At 48.2% G+C, this 20433-nt stretch overlaps 1 protein-coding gene across 2 annotated transcripts in view; it reads right to left on the bottom strand.

The window, feature by feature from the left end:
* Positions 1-20433, bottom strand: part of SMC6 (structural maintenance of chromosomes 6) — a 2412589-nt gene that overhangs the window by 254154 nt on the left and 2138002 nt on the right. The window lies entirely within an intron of this gene.

Here is a 20433-nt window from a genome sequence, read left to right as displayed (position 1 = left end):
AGGATGACACTACCTGCATCTGGGTACGCAACAGTGCCAAGAAGAGCAGACAGGGAGCAGTATTGTGCCTGCTGGGGGCTGAAAAAGCTTCTAAAGTCAACTGACGCTGGAAAGGAAATATCCAAGATGAAAAATCTGTAGGAAGAAGGAATCCATTAGAAAAGGCAATATGTCCTTATACGCCTTAACAAAGGAAAAGCACAGCTAAAATCAGTTTTGCATACGGTCCAAAGGTTTGTGTGTGCTCTGTCACCATAAACGGATTCCCAAAACAATCAACTAAAGCAAGAGGCACTGAATAGTTGCATTGCTTCTCCAGGTGTGACACATATGATTCAAATGTATGGAAAAATATTGCATCGACAAAGCAAGTGAAGAGATGCTAGTTTCTGTAATGGAAAGCACCTAACAAGATAAGAAAACTGCATCAATCAAAGCCGAGAGGCACCAAAATATTGCATTACTTAGTGCCTTGTCACATTGGAATAATGCACTTAAAGCTAAAGAAAACCCACACTAATCACAAACCAGGAAAACATTAATGTGGAAACCAATACTAGCCCATATATTAATGTGTCATTTTATAGACTGAAATGTTGATATGTGTTCAAAATGAAGCCTCTCAGAGTACCTTACATTACTGCCAGTGTTTAAATACCAAAATGATTCTTATTCGGGACATGTTGAGCTCAAAGAATTGAAACTATATGAATGTTGTTCAATCGTAATGACTTTCACTTTGTCATTAAAATAGAAATAAACAATTCATACATAGCAAATCAAATGAGTTTTCAATGTGGATATTCAAGTTAACAGAACAAGCACGATTTCCATAGCCCAGGATGTACTTTAGACATGGCAGTCATCTGAAATTCGGGGAAGGCTCATTCATCACAATCGAAAAACTCATTTAATTCCCGGAACTAAAGGCCCTCTGAGTAAATGCAAGTCCCTCAAAGGACAAGGTATTTTTATAAATAAAACCTAGAAATACTCTGGCCAACCATCAAGCCTGTTTTCCTTGGGCCAAGCTTCAAACACATTATCTTAGCAGATACACTTTGACATCAATTAATGCAAAAAGCATGGCCAGATGAACAGACTAATGCAACGAGACCAAAGAGACCTGTCATAGAAGATTCAAATCAATAATTGGCTCAGAGGCCTGGCTAGCATTGGTTTCATTATCACCAGAAAGTAAACTCTGGCTGGAACACTGCATGCAAGATAAATTGATTTTTTAAATCAACATTATAAGTCGCATTTAAAAACAAGTCTGCATTTATAAGTACAACCATACGGGCTACAAACAAGGCGAAAAGTATGTTTTAAAGAAGAAAATCTCTTTTCAGATGAAGCCACATTCAAATAGTCTACATTTTTAATATTTCTTAAAACGATTAATGTTTATAATTTTCGTAATAAATATATAACAGTCACGCGGAGATTACAGAAATCCATGTTTTATCGATGTGACATGTTGCTTCAGAAAAATATTAAACAAAAACTCATTTACAATTCATTATTATTCTGGAGCAAATGTGCCTCCAGTTTTTATTTTAATTTTCACATGCACAGAATTTAGATTAATCCAAGGAAGATTGGAGCAGGGGTGTATTATATAAGACTGTCTGACTACGACGAAAGTCAATGGAAAGATTTGCCAATCAAATAGTGTGACATAATTATGACAAACAAGAGAATATTGCACATTTTAAAAAGCAGGAACACAGAGGGAAGCACATTCTGACTTTGGAATCAAAAGCTACATAGCAGGATAGAAGAACACCTGTCCCCACTAGGAAAGTACATTATCTGTATTTCACCTGGGCACTTGGGTTTTGTTCATGAGGGATATTGAACACATTTAACCAGAGGCAGACCGGCTTTCCTGAAAAAGTGAGGAAGTGGTCAGGATAGACGTGCTGGCTGGACATTCCCTGGGAACATTTTATGGTTTCTGTTGGCTTTGTGCCTCAAAAGAAATATTTCAAAGTGAGACTCAAAACAAAATCTGACTCTGCTAAGAAAGCATAAGTTGTCTTCTGGCGAATATACTAAGGAGAGAAAAAGTGTGTGCCAAAAGCACAATAATACTGTCATATAACTGAAGAAGGATATCTATGTCAAAGATAATCACTCCATTTTGAAACAACTGTGTAATGGCAATGAAAGTAAATTCTGGGCTACTATTAACAGTACCCACGGCCTAAAGGGGGTTTCTATGGATTTGCAGATTACAGAACAAATCTGTGTTGAATTTTATGAGAAAACATACCTCCTACCTGAAGCCTTTACAGACTACAAAGATACCTCGTTGGGCCCAATTAGCTGTGGTATTTTCTCTTGGGAGGAAGATAATATCTGGGCTATAGATCTGAAACCTTTGCGGGTTCCTGGCCCCAGCGGCATTCTCCTGTTTGTTTTGAAAGATTCCCCTTCTATTTGGGCAGCTCTCCCTAAACCTCTGTTCGACCAAATTTTCAGGACACACGTAATTCCCTTGTCTTCGCTACAATACATCATTATACAAATCTTTAAAAAGGGTGATCCTTTGGAACCAAGAAATTATAGGCCAATCGCCTTAATCAATGCAATCAGTAAGGTGATTGCTACACTGCTCTTAAAGGATCTCAACTACAGCATAAACCAGTCCCAAGCCCTGTCCCTATTTCAGTTGGGGTTCAGGAAGCAATTGGGGGACTTCCCTCAATGCTACCATTCTTGCATATCTACACCTCAATGTCCAACATAGCCATGTCGGGGCGGTCTATCTGGCCTCCTTCGACTTGTCTAAAGTGTTTGACTGTGTGGTTAGGTCAGTGTTGTGGTCCAAACTTCTTTGGATGATTATCTCCAGAAAATTGGTCCAGTTGCTCTCTTCTGCACACAGGCACCACGCCGTGGATATGTCTGACTTGAGATGGCCCTTTTCGTGATTATTAGATCCTATGTAAAACTGAAGCAAGGGTGTACACTAGCTCCGACCCTTTTTAATCTGTATGTCTCGGATCTGGATAGGGTGTGGCAAGGGACCGCTATCTCCTTGGCAAGGCTTGGAAGCCTTAGATTGGACTGGCTAGCCTTTGCTGACCTTTTTTTAATTCTTTTTTGACCAAACAGCTATGGGCCTACAAAGCAAGCTAAATATCTTCTATAAGTATGCCCTAGACAATAATATGCTGCCCAATGGTACAAAGTCGAAAATGGTGGTTATTGCTAGGGGCCGTAAACCCAAGACTATGCATTGGTTAGTGGGCCCTGAAAGATTGGAACTTGTAACATCTATGAAATATTTTGGATATATTCTGAGCAACAACACTTCTATGGCTATGTGGAGGGGTACCCTTTGGAAAGATGATGATATTAACGTCCCAAATGAGATGCTTATTCGCAAGACTGTGTAAATATTCCATTATGCCTTCTGTACGTTTCTATTTGGCTAAGATCTAACAAATCCCGCTGTATGGTCTGGATACATGCCTACTTAATAGGCTATATGTGAAATAATATTCAAGGCAAATTATGGAAGGAAGTACTGAATTTGTCTTCGAAAGTTCCTAATTCAGTAATCGGGCACGACTCGGTCTCATTTCCTTGAAGGCACGTCTTATGTGGCAACATATGTCGGCATATAGGAAAATCCAGTATCCAGCCTATTAACTCGTTCAAGTGCCGAATGCATGATCCGCTAATTTTAATTGGGAACTCAGAAGACGAGTTACTATACAGACCAGTTGTTGCAAAACGAAAACTGTTTTGAGTTTGATTGGGTGGAGACTGTGGACAGTATTGGCAAATATTACTCATATACTGAATATGCACAATGTATCCATATAAAAAGACTCTGTCCCCAAGTATCTACAATGTTTCCCGTGTGTAAAGGTCCGGGCTACATATCTACGTTTCCGGTTAAACTAGTTCCACTCTAGGGAAAGGGTAAAATGCTGGAATAATTCTCATGCACCTAGCAATTTAGTACATTGTAGATTTTGCAATGACATGGACATGAAGGAAAGTTTGAAGCATTGTGTTATTGACTGCACGTTTTTTACTAAAATTTGGTTGGATTGTTTTAAGGATAAAGGCTGTGGTGACTCGGAATTTGCAAAGAATCTGTTTTGGTGTAGACTAATGTGGGGAGAAAATGAGTCACTGATTTTAGCACTGAATAGCTTCTTAGTATATGTATTGGATCAATAAAAAGGAACAGAACTTGTTTAATAGTTGTATTCTTTTACTATGTATATATAATGAATGATCTTATCTTTTTAATTTTTGTTATGTTGAGATTTTAATCTTTGTGTCTATTTTTTGTCATTGTGCAAGGTTTTTTCTATTTTTAAACCGCAGTCACAATAAGTAAATAAAACAAAACAAAGGGAGTATGAAAATTCCCCAAATGCAATTAGATAAACCGCCTAAAATAATTGCCCCAAGTCCCTGTGATGCTAGGGAATTGGGAGGTAATTTACACTAGGGTGTGCTCATTCCAAATAGAGAATATCTGTATTGTTGTGGGAAATGCAACAGTGCTTTCCCATTATATTTAAAGCCTAGTGGGATTTGACTGCATATAGACAAAGCATAGCTTTTCTGAGCGCAGGGGATGACAAATTATTCATAGATATAAAATAGGAAATGCTACGTTGCTAGAATGAGTTGCATCCTGTTTTTATTGTACGTAAAGCAGAGGGAAATTACATGTAAAGAAATAAAAACATTCCTTCTGTGTGCTGTGTAAATCAAGGAATATTTCCCAGTGTTGCATTTTTTAAGTGAAACTTAAATAGTATCCAAAGCGTTTTCACAGATAGAGTCAACACTGAGCTATGGTTCGATGATGTCTGCACCATAGCCTAACTAAGAATTGTTTGATAATGAGTGATCTGTTAAAAGCATAGATATTTATAAAGTTTGTAGGAATGTGAGGTAGCTAAGATGCATCACTTCTATTCTCCTAGAAAACGACCCTAATATATATTTCATTCACCCCTTACTTTTGATGTGGCACAGTGTGAGCCGATTAGCAAAGCAAAGTGGGACAGGTACTCTTCCTTGCATAAGAAAAGCATTAAAAAATCGTCCTATCTTGGGTGGTTGGACTGCCATCCTGTGCATTCTAAATTGGTAGCCCTGCTTTTCATACCGAAGTCTACAGAATTCTGATGCACTCATAGTAAACATACTTTGATATTGCGCACACATACTAGTAACTCACAGTAACATATTTACATGAGAAATGTGATGTATGCAAAAATGATCTTTACTGATTTTCGCTGCCCTTCTGTCGCTTTTTTCTCCTCTTGCCCACCCCTGCGCCTCTACCTGTTCCCTTCTTTTCCCTCCCCAGCTCCCCCCGTGACTGGCTCACTGTTAGGAAGAATTATATGCAGTGCCTTTTGGGAACACCACACACAATTAAGACTACAAGTGACAGTACAATGTCACCTTTGGTACAAGCCTGTACTACACAGTTAAAGTGGTAGCAGTAGCAGAGCAGCCAGACTTCTCTCAGGAGTAAGTGAGCAGTATCAAATAGTTACACAAAGGACAGCAATTACTATTCTTCAGGCAAACACGGACAAGGTTTTCAAGTAAAAGAATATACATTTATTTCACTCTTCAGTTGTATAACATTACACTATTATAAGCAGTCTAAAAATCACACTCTTAATACACCACACCACTTCCCTTAAATTCCAGACAAGTTAAGCTCACAAAATGAAGTGGGAGCAAAATGGCACTCGAGCAATTTAACAGGGAGGGAAAGACAAAAGTTAACAGAAATGGATCCACACCAACAAATAAGTACTCAGGGCAAGCGAACAACAGAGACTACAATGATAAAATCAGATAGAAAAGGCTTAGGGCCAAAGTCAATGGTTCAAAAGTCTTTTGCTCAAGATAATACAGTTCAGGGTAGTTTGCGGTAAAGTTCGTGGCACGGTTTCCGGACGAGGTTGGTTGGTAGAAAAGTTAGTTCAAAGAGAAGAGAAGGACAAGCCCTCGGATTGGAGAAAGATTTCAAATACTTTCACCGCGGCTGAGCGAAACACACAACTGGATTTGCACAGTACCTTAAAACGGAGAGGGGGCTGTAGCTGAGGCAGATGTTCCTGGTAGTTCCTGCAGGCTCACGGTTCCTGAAGTGACTGTCGGACTGACCAGAAGTAGGAAGACTGGAGGGTTCTGCACTACCCAGGGAAGAAACCAGCAGCAGAGTAAAGCAACAAATAAAAAGTGCACTCCTTAAAACCCAAGCAGGGTCCAACCTTCCTGGCTATCCGGCCCACTGTAGCTCTGTACAGCGAATTCGACCAGAGGAGGGGTCCTGCCTTGCAGTTTGATTGAACTGGTTGGTCCCACCAGCTCAAGGGAAGAAGTTTCTTGGAGTATCTTCTCTGTCGTCAGATTCTGGAGATTCAGACCGGCAGCAGGGCTTCACCGGGCGGTTCAGTCGTTGCAGGGGTCCTCTTCTTCCAGTTCCTCGTTGGTTCTTTGGTTCCAGTGGCGACTCTGCTCTTCCAGTCCCAGAGATCTGCTTTTTATGCAGTTTTCCCCCATTCATAAAGCCTGGCTGTCAATCACACAGCAGGGTGGGTGGCCTGGCAAGGCCAGTCCACTTAGCCAATCAGACAGGAGTGCGACATGGGTTACCAAGGGAACCCATGGCAAAGGTCCTAAACCCCTCCCTTACAGCCTGCCTTCCCAGACACTCAGGCGCCTAAAGGAGGGCTTCTGTGTGGAAGCCCGCGAAAAAGCGATGAACAAAGGGACCAAACCTGGTTTGGCGCGCAGAGTAAAACACGAGAAAGACTTTAACAAAAAGAAATGGAGAGTAAACTCGGCTGGAGCCAAAATAAAATGTATTTGGTCAAGCGGGTTTATGTTTGAGGCTAATATGATAGCCTAAAACATTACCACGTTTATATAAGATAATTGCGGTAGAAAAGTTAGGGTAGATACCACTGTCACTAGCCAAGTATTAAATGTAAAGGGAGCAAAACAATGCCCCAAGAGGCACAGACAAAAAGGGATAAGAATTAACCCTTTCCAATACTCCATGGAAGATGGGGTGTACTGGGTCTGTGGTTTAAAGTTACTAAGGTAAAGTTAATGGCAACTTTTACCCTTTTCTGGGGGATTGTAGTCAGCCCCAGAAAATGGAGTCGGTGGGAAGTCTAAAAGACAACCCTGTGTCACTGCACTGAAGGTGCTTTGTAACGCACATAAAACATGTGGTGCCCTGGAGTAGGTGAGGCTCCAGTGCCTAAGATCACACAAAAAGTAGAAACACACATAGCAAAACACATGTAATAGTGGGAAAAAAGGCTCACGCTCTTACCAGGTGAAAAATTAATCCTAGAAATCCAGCAAAGCTGCTGAGGGACTCAGTAGGTAAGGGAAATCAAACATTTATGAGAATTCTCCCTAACACTCACCTCCGTAGAGGTCTACTGTCCTTGCTGGTTTATGGGCCAGGACTGTGTTTATTCTGCAGCAGGCCCAGGTAAGCAGGTCCTGCTGCTCCGTCATTGGTGCAAGTTAGTGACCGTTACGCTCACCTGGTCTCTGCGGAGGCATTTGGGCACGGTTGCAGCCCTCGCTGAACTTCAATCACCCCCTTCAGGCCTCTCCCTCAGTAGAAAAGCTGTGAGCGGTGGTACGTGGTGATACTGCTCCTGCGTGGAGATAAGAGTGTGTGAGTGCGCCAATCTGATTGTTGTACCTCTCGAACCCTTCACCCCAAAGTACGGTTTCAGTGAGCATACGCCGGCACATAAATCTCACCTGTGTATTATGGAAGATAAGCACTCCGTCCTGGTACTTCTGGCAGGGGCGTGTCGAATGTGATCTAGTTCCTTCACTGATCCCTGATAAGGATTAGTCCAGTCCAGCTGCGACTATGCTTCTCCTTATGATTGGTAAGTTTTTCTTGAGCTCTTGTGATGCTGTTCGTTCTGTTTAATGTTGCTCCTATTTATGCCAGCAATAATGTCCCTCTTCTGTTTTCTTCCCTTAGATGGAAATGCGGCCTCAATGCAGCTGTGAGAAGCAAGACGCGGCCGGATGGAAGATGGAAGCTACTGCAATGTTTGACAGCAGGTAAGTGATGGTTTAAGGAAAAGTGCGAAGTATGGCAAAGCGCAATCTTAAACTGACTGTTTTTTTCGATGTCTAACCTTGTCTTCTGTTTTTCCTTGCAGGCGCTGCTGTCGACGATGGAGCGTGTCATGCTGCTGTGCCAAGATGAAGATTTTGGCGTTCCCGAAAGTGTAAAGATGAATACTTAGTTCACCGAAGAGATGTACAGGTAAGAACAGCTTCCCCCAGTTGGTAAGTATGCTGGCAGGAAGCAGGATGTCCAGGAAGCAGGATCTTTAAAGGTAAATCTGACCTCAGGCAATGGTGAGCGTTACGTGCTTGCAAGTGCAGAATAATGCGAAGCGTCTGTCTTGAGGATCGGATCACCTTATACAGCTGAGATCGTGGGCACACCCATTAGGGCCGGCTTACCAGCCACACCCTGCCACTCCTAGAGAGTGAGCACGTGCAAAGGCAATCAATTAGCAGCCACATCCAAGAATACACTTGGGGCTGCTTAATGGATGGAATGTTCAAGGGTTAATGCATCCTGCTTAATGGATGGAATGTTCAAGGTTAATGTATCTGAAGGAACAAGTTACTTACCTGTAACTGTTGTTCTCCAGCATGGGTCTGGCATGGATTCACATGCTCATGAATATTCCCCGTCGACAGGCTGGGAATCCTCTGTAAAGAAAAAACCAGTATCAGTTTCGTTTCTGATCTGTCTTTCGTAGTAGTAACCAATCACTGGTCTCTGCGTCATACTGACCACAGCCAATGACTGCCCTCTACCTAAGCACCGCCTCTGGCAGCCATCTTCAGATTTGGAAGCACGTGAAGTGGCAGTATGACCAAGTGAAGAGCCGCAGAGGGGTAGGCGGGAGGGTTCGCATGTGAATCCATGCCAGACCCATGCTGGAGAACAACAGTTACAGGTAAGTAACTTGTTCCTTCTCCAGCATGGGGTCTGGCATGGATTCACATGCTCATGAATAAAGAATACATAGCAGTACACACATGCACAACCACAGGAGGTGGCAAAGGCTCAACATTAAGCATTGCATCAAACTCAACATTAAGCATCTAACCTCCCCACCAGGCTCACCTCAGGCGAACAGGTTGCGCAGCACTGCTTGGCCGACCCTGGACTCCTCCCTGGAATCCCGATCGACGCAGTAGAACTTCGTGAAGGTGTGCGTCGACCTCCACGTAGCAGCCCTGCATATGTCCAGCAGGGGCACACCAGAAAGGAACGCCGTGGTAGCTGGGATCGCTCTGGTGGAATGGGCTCTCGGACGGCCAGGCAGCGGTCGGTTTGCCAACCGATGACAGTACATGATACAGCCGGAGAGCCATCTGGAAATGGAAGCCTTCGAGAGAGCCTTCCCCTGATTGACAGGTCCAAAGTTCACAAAGAGTTGTGACGTCTTCCGAAAACACTTCGTGCGGTCCACGTAGAACTTCAGCGCTCTAGCCACATCCAGCGAGTGCAAAGTTCTCTCAGCCGGCGACGAAGGCGACGGGAAGAATACAGGCAACACCAAGGGTTCGTTGAGGTGGAAGTCCGACGGTACCTTGGGCATGAAGGAGGGGTGCGTCCTGAGCACTACCCTCGTGTCGTGAAAAGTCAAGTACGGGGCCTTGCAGGAAAGGGCCTGGATCTCTCCCACCCGTCGTGCGGAGGTGATGGCCACAAGAAACGCTGTTTTCCACGACAGAAACTTCAACGGGGCCGAGTGCAGAGGCTCGAACGGAGGTCCCATGAGCTTGGTCAGCACCACGTTGAGCTCCCACGCCGGGGCTGGAGCCTTCACCGGCGGGAACGATCTGAACAGTCCCTTCATGAACTCTTTCACCAGTCGATGAGACCACAAGGACGTCCGCCCCGTGGTTCTGGTGTATCGGGAGATCGCAGCAAGATGAATCTTGATGGACGCGTGTGCCAGTCCAGCTTTGGCCAGCGTCAGCAGGTACGGCAGTACTTGGGGAGCCGTAATCCGTAGAGGGTTAATCTTCTGTGCGTGGCACCAGACAGAGAACCTCTTCCATTTGTGTCCGTAGCATTTAAGAGTCGAGGACGCCCTGGCCTTTGCAAGAACCTCTCTGCAGTCGGCCGGTATGTCGTATCCTCCAAACTCTAGCGCTGCAGGAGCCAGGCCTGCAAGTTCAGCGATTTCGGGTCGTGGTGGAGGATGGCGCCTCCTTCCCTGGAGAGCAGATCCGCGTCCACAGGCAGCTTGATTGGCGGGGACGCTGACAAGTCCAGAAGGTCCGGGAACCATATCTGCCTCGGCCACGCAGGTGCGACGAGGATCATCCTGCACCGTGACCTCTTGAGCTGGTTGACGAGCCGGATTAGCAGTGGCAAAGGAGGGAACGCGTAGAGGAACAGGCCCTCCCAGGGGAACGAGAAAGCATCGCCCATGCTCCTCGCCTGGGGAAACCTGCTGGCGAACCTCTGGCACTTGGAGTTCGTCGCCGTCGCGAACAGGTCCATCTGGGGTGTGCCCCACCGTCGGAAGAGGCGATCCACTAGATCCTGCCGTAGTTCCCACTCGTGGCACGAGCGCAGCTCCCTGCTGAGTGAGTCGGCGATGGTGTTTTTTTATCCCTGCCAGATGAAACGGCACCAGAAACATACCTTGGGCGACTGCCCAATGCCACAGGTCCTGCGCCTCCTTGGACAGTGCTGGGGACCTGGTTCCGCCCTGTTTCCTGATGTAAAACATGGTGGTGGTGTTGTCGGTGAAGATCCTCACCACCTTGCCCTTGAGGGACGGAAGGAAGGACCTGAGGGCCCAAAACACTGCACGGAGCTCCAGGACGTTGATATGTAGGGATTTCTCCGTCGGGAGCCAAAGGCCTCTTGCGTGCAGATTTTCGGTGTGCGCGCCCCACCCTTCCAGGGAGGCATCCGTGGTCACTGTCTCCTGGTGGGCTGGGGTCTGGAAGTCCATGCCCGCCGTCAGATGCGTGCGGGTGCCCCACCACCGGATCGCTCGTCGGAAACTCTCGTCGAGTGTGATCCTTTCCTCGAAGCTGCCCGTCGTTTGGATCCAGAGCGCGTCCAGGAACTCCTGCAACGGGCGCATCCGGAGCCTGCACATGGGAATGAGGTAGATGCAGGAAGACATCATTCCGAGGAGGGACTTGATGGACCTCACCTTGGCCGCGTCGGCCACCAACATCCGCTGCACCTTGCCCAGGATGGTCCTGGTCCTCTCCTCCGACGGGGAGGCCAGAAGGGACACTGTGTTGAGCCTCGCTCCCAGAAACAGAGCGTCTTGCGCGGGCACCAGGTGGGATTTGGCGTAGTTCACGGAGAATCCCAGGTCCGTGAGAAGTTGGACGGTCCTTGCCGTGTGAACCACGGCGAGCTCCCTTGTCTTGGCTCGGATGAGCCAGTCGTCCAGGTAGGGGTAGACTTGGATCCCTTCGCGGCGCAGCTGAGCCGCGACCGGTGCGAGGCACTTGGTGAACACCCTGGGTGCCGACCGTAGACCGAAGGGGAGGGCTTTGAACTGGTAATGACGCCCTTGGACCACAAACCTGAGGAATTTTCGGTGCCCCTTCAAGATGGGAATATGGAAGTAGGCATCCTCCAAATCCAACGACGACAGGAAGTCTCCTTCCTCCAGCTGACCCAGGACGTGCTGGAGGGTGACCATCCGGAACTTTTGCGCCTTGATGAACTTGTTCAGACGTCGCAGGTCCAGGATGGGGCGCCATCCCCCCCGTCTTCTTCTTCACGAGGAAGTATCTCGAGTAGACTCCGGAGCCCCGAAGCCTCTTTGGGACGAGTTCGATGGCACCCTTCTTGAGCATCGCCTTCACCTCCAGGAGAAGTTGAGGGACGTGAAGTTCTTTCCTGGCCACGGGGGGGACGCGCAGACACTTTCTTTGAAACTCGAGCGCGTGGCCCCGGGCCAAGGCGTCCAGCACCCAACGGTCGGTGGAGATGGACTCCCACACGCTGACGAAGCTCGCCAGCCGGCCTCCCACCGGGGTGCTTCGGTGGGGGCCCGACCCCCCAGCCGGTTCAATCCTGCTTCGACGAGGCTTTAGCGCCTTGTCCTTGGCGACGACGACGGGGTCCGCCAGACTTGCCTCGTCTTCTGTAGGCCTCCTGAGACGACGAGCGGGCTGCTTGACGGTAGGAGGAGAAACCGCCGCCGGAACCTTTGGAGGCGCCCTTGCCTCCGCTGCTCCGAAAGGGCGTCCGTCGTTGTTGCAGAACTCCAAGGGCCCGGGCCGTCTCGGTGTCCGCTTTAATGTCCTGAAGGGAATCGTCCACTGTTTTCCCAAATAGGTTGTTCCCATCGAAGGGCATGTCCAGGACTCTGGTCTGAACGTCTTGACGGAAGTCCGTAGCCTTGAGCCATCCACGCCGCCTAAGGCAAACGCCGTTGCCCAACTGGCGGAACCCAGTGTCGGCGATGTCCGTCGCAACGGTAATGGCGTGGTCCGAAGCCACCTCACCTTCCTGCAGGATCTCCAGGGCCTCTGCCCTCTTGTCGCCCGGCAAGAAGTCCAGCAGGGGAGCCAGTTTGTACCAGAGCTCCCTGTCGTATCGGGCCACGTGGCAGCTTTAATCGTCGTCGCTGCAGACGAGATGACTCTGCGTCCCATAGCGTCCAATTTCTTTCCCTCGCCGTCCGGTGGGGAAGTCGATGTGGAGGCCGCACCCCCCCCCCCCGCTTTTTTCCTGGCCGCCGCGGAGACGACGGAGTCCGGGGTAGGCTGCGCCCGGAGGCACAGGGGGGCCGTGTCCGGGACCCGGTACTTTTTCTCGTACCGGTCTCTTCTAGCTGGCGTCGTGGAAGGGTTCTTGAGGAGGGTGAGGCCCTCATCCCAAATGTCGTAGAACAGAGGCACCGCGAGGACCGTCTTCCTCTTGGCCTCGAGCCGCTGATAAAGGAAACCTTCCTTCTTCTCCTCAGGGCAGAGTTGGAAAAGCTCGGGTGCCCTGGCGATCATGAGTGGAACGATCCAATCTCGTCGGGCGGAGAAGCCCTGGTGGGAGGCGACGACGGTACATCCTCGTCGTAAACCTCGTCGTCCGTACCCGTCGCTGCCGTGTCAGTCCCCGTATCATCCCCTCGGGTGGACGGGGAGGAGGGCTGGAAGGGGCGCGACGGCTGAAAAGGAGGTGGAGGGTGGATCCTTCTTTTCTTGGCAGGGGGAACACCAGAAGGTCTCGTCCTTATCTCTGCGCATAAGGACTGTATAGCCAACAAAATGGCCGCCGAGTTGTCTCGCGGCGCTGGCAGAGGGGAATCCGATGGGCGATCAGGGGCCCCGTCGGTACCCTCGACGATGTCGTCGTCCCCTGCGTCGGGATCCATCCCGACGGGCCGGTCTTCTTCCACGCCGAGGCCGTGGCTTAAGACCTCGACCAGCTCCTCCTCCGAGGTTGAGGCCGAATCTACGACGACGCCCTGCCCCCCCTTTTTCTTCCCCTCGGGGGATTTCACGGGGGTCCTATCGATGGGCACAAAAGAGGACTCCCTCCGAGGTGGCAGGGAGACTCTGAGCCCCGAGGTCGCCACCACTGGTGTAGCCTCCACAGGCTGAGCCAGGGCCGCCGCGACAGTTTCGATAGAGGGCTTGGCCGGATGGATTAAGGCCTTCACCACCTTAGGTGCGCTCACCGCCTTATCCTTGAGGGGGGGGACACTGCCTCGCTCCCCCTCCGAGCTCGACCGGGGCCTCTCCAGGAGCTTCGCCGGGTGCTCGGCCTTCCTCTTACCCGACCCAGAGCGTTGGCTCGTGGTTGATGGTGCCGGGGAGGGTGAGCCCTGCCTGGCGCCCGTAGAGCCCGACCGTTCGGCGCTCCCGGTGCCAGCGGACTCGCAGTGCTTGGCCTTATGTTGGACCCCCGTCGCCGGAGCGTCCTCAAAGGTCTTAGAAGACCGCTCGGATTTCTTCCTCTTCTTCTCGCCGGACGGGCTCTTCCCTTCTAGCCAGTTGGCGAGACGTTGATGGCAGTCCTTCATGGTCCGCTCCGACATGTTGCCGCAAAACGCACAGTCCTTCTCCACGTGCGTCTTGTCCTCATGTAGGCAGTAAAGACAAAAAGAGTGTTCGTCCTCCTTGAAGACGTTCTGCAGCTGGCATCCAGGGCAGACCCTGAACAGCTTTCCGGGCGTCGAGCTTCCCTTCTCGTGGGCCATGACCGGGCCTGAGAAACTTCTGGAGTCCTCCAAAAGCGTAGCTCGACGAAATATTCACCCTTGAGGGGCGCCGACGAATCCGAAACGGGTCCCCGTTGATCGGATGGAGAGTCGGTGGAGCTTGAGGCTCTTTTGACCGAAAAAACGAAGTTTTTGAGAAAAAACGTGAAAAAAATAGCACTAACGCTCGAGAGCAATAGCACGAGGATCCCAACACATGAACGTGCGGTAAAAATCTGAAGATGGCTGCCAGAGGCGGTGCTTAGGTAGAGGGCAGTCATTGGCTGTGGTCAGTATGACGCAGAGACCAGTGATTGGTTACTACTACGAAAGACAGATCAGAAACGAAACTGATACTGTTTTTTTCTTTACCGAGGATTCCCAGCCTGACGACGGGGAATATTCATGAGCATGTGAATCCATGCCAGACCCCATGCTGGAGAAGTGCTGTGTCCATAATAAAAGCTTTTTGGTGTTAAATGGATGTTCTTGTTTACTTTTGTTCATGAGCCTGGCGCCAAAGGCCAAAGGCGCCAGGACAGTGTCCACCCAGGTCTCCTGTGCATGCAACCCCTGCATGCCTGGCCCCTGAGAGCACTCCCCCTCAAGGCCCCTTTTCAAGGGTTATTCTCCTCCCGGTCCTGGTTTGGTGGTATTATTGCGATGGAACTGTCTGATTAAACGCGGAGCATGGACGTGTTCACTGGGTTCCCAAGTTAGGTCTTGAGGTCCGTAACCTTTCCAGTCAATTAGGTAATACAATTCTGATCGAAACAACTTTGGAGTCCAGGATGGATTTGACTTCATATTCTGGTTCTCCATCTATTACTTCGGGCTCTGGTGGAGAACTAAGCTGCATATTGGATTTCATTGGTTTAAGGAGAGAGACATGAAATACGGGGTGAATTTCCATGTGAGATGGTAACTCAAATTTCATGGCGACAGGATTGATTATGACCTTTATAGAATAGGGGCCCAGGTATCTTGGGCGGAAAGCTCTTGGCCCCATCAGGGGAATATATTTGGATGCTAAGCACACCTTTTCTCCAATCTGGTAGGCAAGAGCTTCCTTCCGATCTCTATCAGCAAACAGTTTTTTTCTTTCCTTAGCCTTGGTCAGATGCTCTGTCGCCTCCTTATGAACCTGAGTGATGGTTTTATGCAAGATTTTTATGGCTGGCTTTTCCAGGGTATCGGGTGGATCAAATACTGATGTCCTCGGATGTCTTCCGTGCACAGTGTGGAATGGAGTTGGCCCTGTGCTTGTGTGAACTGAGTTGTATTTTTATTTATTTGAATTTATATAGCGCACATCCGCCCAGGGGCATCTTGGCGCTGAAAGTAGGCTTACTTAGTACATAGCACACATGTTGCAGAGGTTAGAGTTACAACAGGTAGATCGTAGACCGTTTTGCTTACAGGTATTACATTAGGTACAGCATTTTGTGAGGTCAACTCCTAGATACGTACAGTTGTATTCAGTAGTAAAGGGGCGAGTAGAGTGGGTTAGTTGAAGAGAGTGGTTTTGAGTAGTTTGCGGAATGCATGGTAAGATTTTTCGTTCCTCAGTGCAGCGGGGAGTGCGTTCCAGTTTTTGGGTGCTAGGTGTTGGAAGCTGGATCCTCTGGCTTTGGTTCTTTTGTATGTGGGTACATAAGTCTTAATGGTCAGGTGTGACCTAGTGGTTATGGTGGATGTAATGCGGGTGATCCTTTCGGAGAGGTAGGGGGGTGCATCAGAGGAGAGGCATCTGTGGGTGACAGCCATGGATTTGAAGAGGTTATGTTCTTTTATTGGTAACCAATGGGCCTCTTTTCTGGCTTGGGAAATGTATTCCCTTTTAGAGATACTTCAGTGCATTGTTTTGAGTGACTTGCATTTTTTTTTTAGGTTTTTTGTAGATGTGCCCAAGAAGAGGGCATTGCAGTAGTCCAATGTGGTACCTACTGTGGCTCTGGCTATTGACAGGCAGTTTTTTGTGGAGAGGAAGGGTTTCACGGCATTGATTACCTTGGTGGTAAGCGCAGCGGAGGAAGCTATGGCATTAACTTGCCGTGTCATGGAAAGTGTGGAGTCAAGGTATACTCCTAGGGTTTTCACTGCGGTGGAGACTGATGGTGGAGTTATCAATATTAAATTAATTGTATTGCGGCAGGAGTTTGATTAGCGTTTTAGTGCCGACTAAGAGGATCTCGGTTTTGTCTCCGTTTAGGCAGAGGCCATTGGCTGCCATCCAAGTTTGGATGGCTGTGTAGATCAAAGTCAGTGCCGCAGCATCTTGATCATAGAGGCCTGTGAGGGGTAGTAGGACTTGTGTGTCGTCCGCATATTTAGTGTAGGCTATGTGACGACGATCCAGATCATTGAATAGTGGGAGAGTGAAGATGTTGTATAGTGTGGGGGCAGTGCAGGTACCTTGTGGGACTCCACAGTGAATTGTGGTGGGAGTGGCGCTTGCTGAGTCAGAGAAAACTTTCATGAGACGACCCTCAAGGAAGGAGGTGACCCAGGCAATGGCTTCTGGAGAGAAGTGAGCTTCATTTTTAAGTTGTGTGCCTAGAATGTTGTGGTTGACCAGATCAAAGGCCGCCGATAGATCTAGCAAGAGCAGGAGTGCTGACTTGCCTTTGTCCATAATATCGTTGAGTTGAATCTTTAGATCTAGTAGGGGCGATTCGGACCCGTGTCCAGGGCGAAAGCCGGATTGTCTTTTCCCTAGGATACGGTTTTCTTCCAGGTATTGCTGGATTTGCGTGTAGGCCACCTTATCCAGAATCTTGAGCAAAAAGGTAACGGTCGTGATAGGTCTATAGCTGTTTACGTTTTCAGGATCTAGGGTAGGTTTTTTGAGAAATGGGTGCCCCCAGGCTTCTTTTAGGCTGCTGCGACTGAGTTAGAATTGAAAGATGCAGTAATGAAGGTTTTGAGAAACTGTGCAAGTGTTTCTACGCAGTCTTTAACTAGTTTACCAGGGAAGGCATCTCCTTTACAGTTAAAGGGTTTGATTTTGTTAACTATATCAATAACCTCTGTTTCAGAGATTTCTCTGAATTTGAAAGGTGTAATGGGATTTTACATTTTGTTCTCATTCACTGTTTCAGTATGAGATGCTGATGTGATGTGCCGAGTAAGATTTTTGTGGTGGGCTAGGATTTTTTTTGAAGGAGCTCAAATTTGTTAATGAGGGCAGATTGTATGGTGTTGCACCATGCTTGATCCTTGACAATCTCTTGAGACTTAGTGGCCTGTGTGGATAATTCCTTGAAGATGGCAAAGAGCTCTTTGGATTCTGAGCTGGCATTGGAGATTCTGGCATTATAGGATGCAAATTTAGCTGAGATGATGGCTTTTTTGTATTGGGTAGGCAATGATTTATACGAGGATAAGGAGGACGCGCTGGGAGAGCTTTGCCATAATTTCAGGGCTTTGCGTTTTTTTAGTGGTCTGAACATGGGGTGGGTGTGAGGGAGCTAATGTCGATGCCACAGTTGTGGTCAGCTATCCAGTCAAGTGTACGTCCTTTGCAGTGAGTGGGAGAGTGTATTCTTAGCTCGAAGCCCAGTTCTTGGAGTATTTGTGCTAACGCTGAGGAGTGTATCTTTCTGGTTATAGAGTCCCAGGTTGAGGTCTCCTAGAAGGATAGTTTTGGTAGTTGTTTTTAGGTTGCCAACTAGTAGGTGAGCGAGGTTGTCCTGGAAGTCTGACATAGGGCCTGGTGGATGGTAGACTAGGTTGATCGTGATGGTAGTGTTAGGGGAGAGTGAGACCTTGGCGGTGAGGGTGTCCGTGTTCTCCCCGAGTTCGGAGGGGAGTTGTCTTATTTCTAGGTGATCCTTGACTATGAGGGCTACTCAGCATCATGTGGTTAGTGTTTTATCTTCTCTAAGGATGGAGTACCTGGTGGGACGGCTAAGGAGATGGCCGGGCCAGCGGCATGAGGGGAGCCAGGTTTCGGCGATAGCAAAGATGTCGAGGTTGGTTAGGAACTCATGGATTTCAGTGGCATGGGCAGGAGGGATCTGCCATTCATCAATGCATATTGTAGGTGAGGGGGTGGCATTGAGGTAGTATTTACATTTTTTATTTTTGTTGCCTTCATAGTGGTGGAGGCAGGTTTCATTTTGGGTGTGGGGTGGCTGGTTCGATTAGTGGTCAATTGAGGGCAGTCTGTGGCTTGTTGGTTTTCATAGTTGGCGTGTGCTGTTTTCGGTGAGTATCTGGAGCGGAGGCCTTGTATTTGGTTTCTTGAGCTAGTGATTCTGGGGCGTGTTGTGTGCGTAAAGGGTTTATGTTTTATGGGTTTGGTGGAGAACGAGGGAAGCAACCGAGTAGGAGGGATGAGTGCTGAAGGTGGTGGTGCAGTGATGGCCATAATGCAAGGTGCGGTGCACGGGAGCTAGTAATGTTTAGTATTAGAGCTAGTCAGTAGTGGATATAGGTAGGCAAAATGGTAGTGTTAGGTGCGGGATTGGCATGAATCGGATAGGGGCAAGGGCAACAATCAGAGTTGGCAGCAATCAATTTAGGCACAAGGCAACAGTCAATTATAGGCAGCAGTCAATATTTAGGCCCAGGGCAATAGTAAGTTATAGGTAGCAGTCTTTCCGTTATATGCAAAAAATGAGTTAACGGTAGCAAACAATTCTAAGCAAGAGTTTTGGTCAATAATCAAATTATCAGCAGCTTTCAGTTTAGGTGTGGGTGCCTGATTAAAGGTCACGGTATGCACAGTAAAGATCAGTCAGTATGCTGACAATATTAAGTAAGGTATAGTAACCTGGGAAACAATGAGAGTTCGGTTAGCAGGGTTGCGGGATTGTCACAGTCTTACCAGTTTGCTAGCTGGTCGATTGGCGGTGTTGAGTGGTGGCGGGTTCCACGCTAGTTGAGGTCGGGCATAGGGGTGGGGGGGATGTCAAATGCCGGAAGCCATCCTGTTGTGGAGGGGTTTGGAGTAGGTTGAGATGCACTACGTGAGGGGTGATTTGAGAGGGGGGGGGGCAGGCAGCCTGACTGGACGATGACCATGCACGGACTTGTGGGCCGGCTAGTGCCTTCCGGCAGGGCTCTCACACGGAAGAGCAGGCGAGGCTCCAATAGGTGTCGGTGTAGGTTGCTAGGCAACCAGATTACAATGATAGCGGGCGGCCATTTCGGAGTGTTGGACTAGCTGAGCCACGCTTCCAATGGCACTGAGCCTGCTTCCAAAGCAAAGTGAATCTGGATCAGGGTTGCTGCAGAGAAGGAGGCCTCAGAGGCAGGGTGTTGAAGTAGTTGGCCGCGTTTCTCATCAGACTCGGGCTCGCACTCTGCTTACCAGATGCTGCGTGTGTGGCTTCTTGGAATCTCGTGCTGGTTTTGGTGGTGGCAGTGTAGTTGGGGCTGGGCTCCTGCCAGCCCGAGGGTAAGAAGGCAAATGGATATGCATACTCAGCTATCCAGAGTAAATTTTTCCAAGAATCCTCGGACTGTTGCAACATACACCTGAGTTACTGCTCTAAAGTTTGGTTGGTTCGTTCAGTTTGCCCATCAGTTTGAGGGTGATGGCTTTTGGACAACCGGAGATCGATTTTGGTAATCGTACAACACTTTCTCCAAAAGGCAGAAACAAATTGAGTTCCGCGATCATATACAAATATTGATGGAAATCCATGCAATCGAACAGTTTGCTCTAGGAACACAGAAGTGAGAGTTGACGCAGTTGGGAGTCCCTTCAGAGGGATGAAATGGGCCATTTTGGAGAATAAATCCACAACGACTAATATGGCGTTATATCCATTGCAGGGTGGAAGATCCGTGATGAAGTCCATCGACAGGGTATACCAAGGTGCTGGCGGTACTGTTAGGGGATGTAGTAAGCCAGCAGGGTTCTGTTTCTGAGACTTGTGTTGTGCACAGACGCCGCAGGTTTCGATAAATTGGGAGATGTCTTTTCGCCAGGTTGGCCACCAGTAGTTTTGTTTTACATTAGCCTGAGTTTTGGCTTCCACTAATGAATTGTGGTAATTTGTGATGATTTGCTTTTGCAGTTCTTGGTCTTGGACATATAATCGTCCTTGGAAATACAGTAGATTGTCTTTGATGGCGTACTGCTCACCTTTTAACAGCCATTCTTGTTGTGTTGATTGATCCATCGGGGATTGCAAACTGGTTGTTTGATCATTCACAC

Source organism: Ambystoma mexicanum, chromosome 4p (assembly GCF_040938575.1).
Source record: "Ambystoma mexicanum isolate Mex_15411 chromosome 4p, UKY_AmexF1_1, whole genome shotgun sequence".
Lineage (NCBI taxonomy): Eukaryota > Metazoa > Chordata > Amphibia > Caudata > Ambystomatidae > Ambystoma > Ambystoma mexicanum.
Note: the sequence above shows the minus strand (reverse complement) of the source record. Positions and strands in the feature narration are given on the sequence as shown.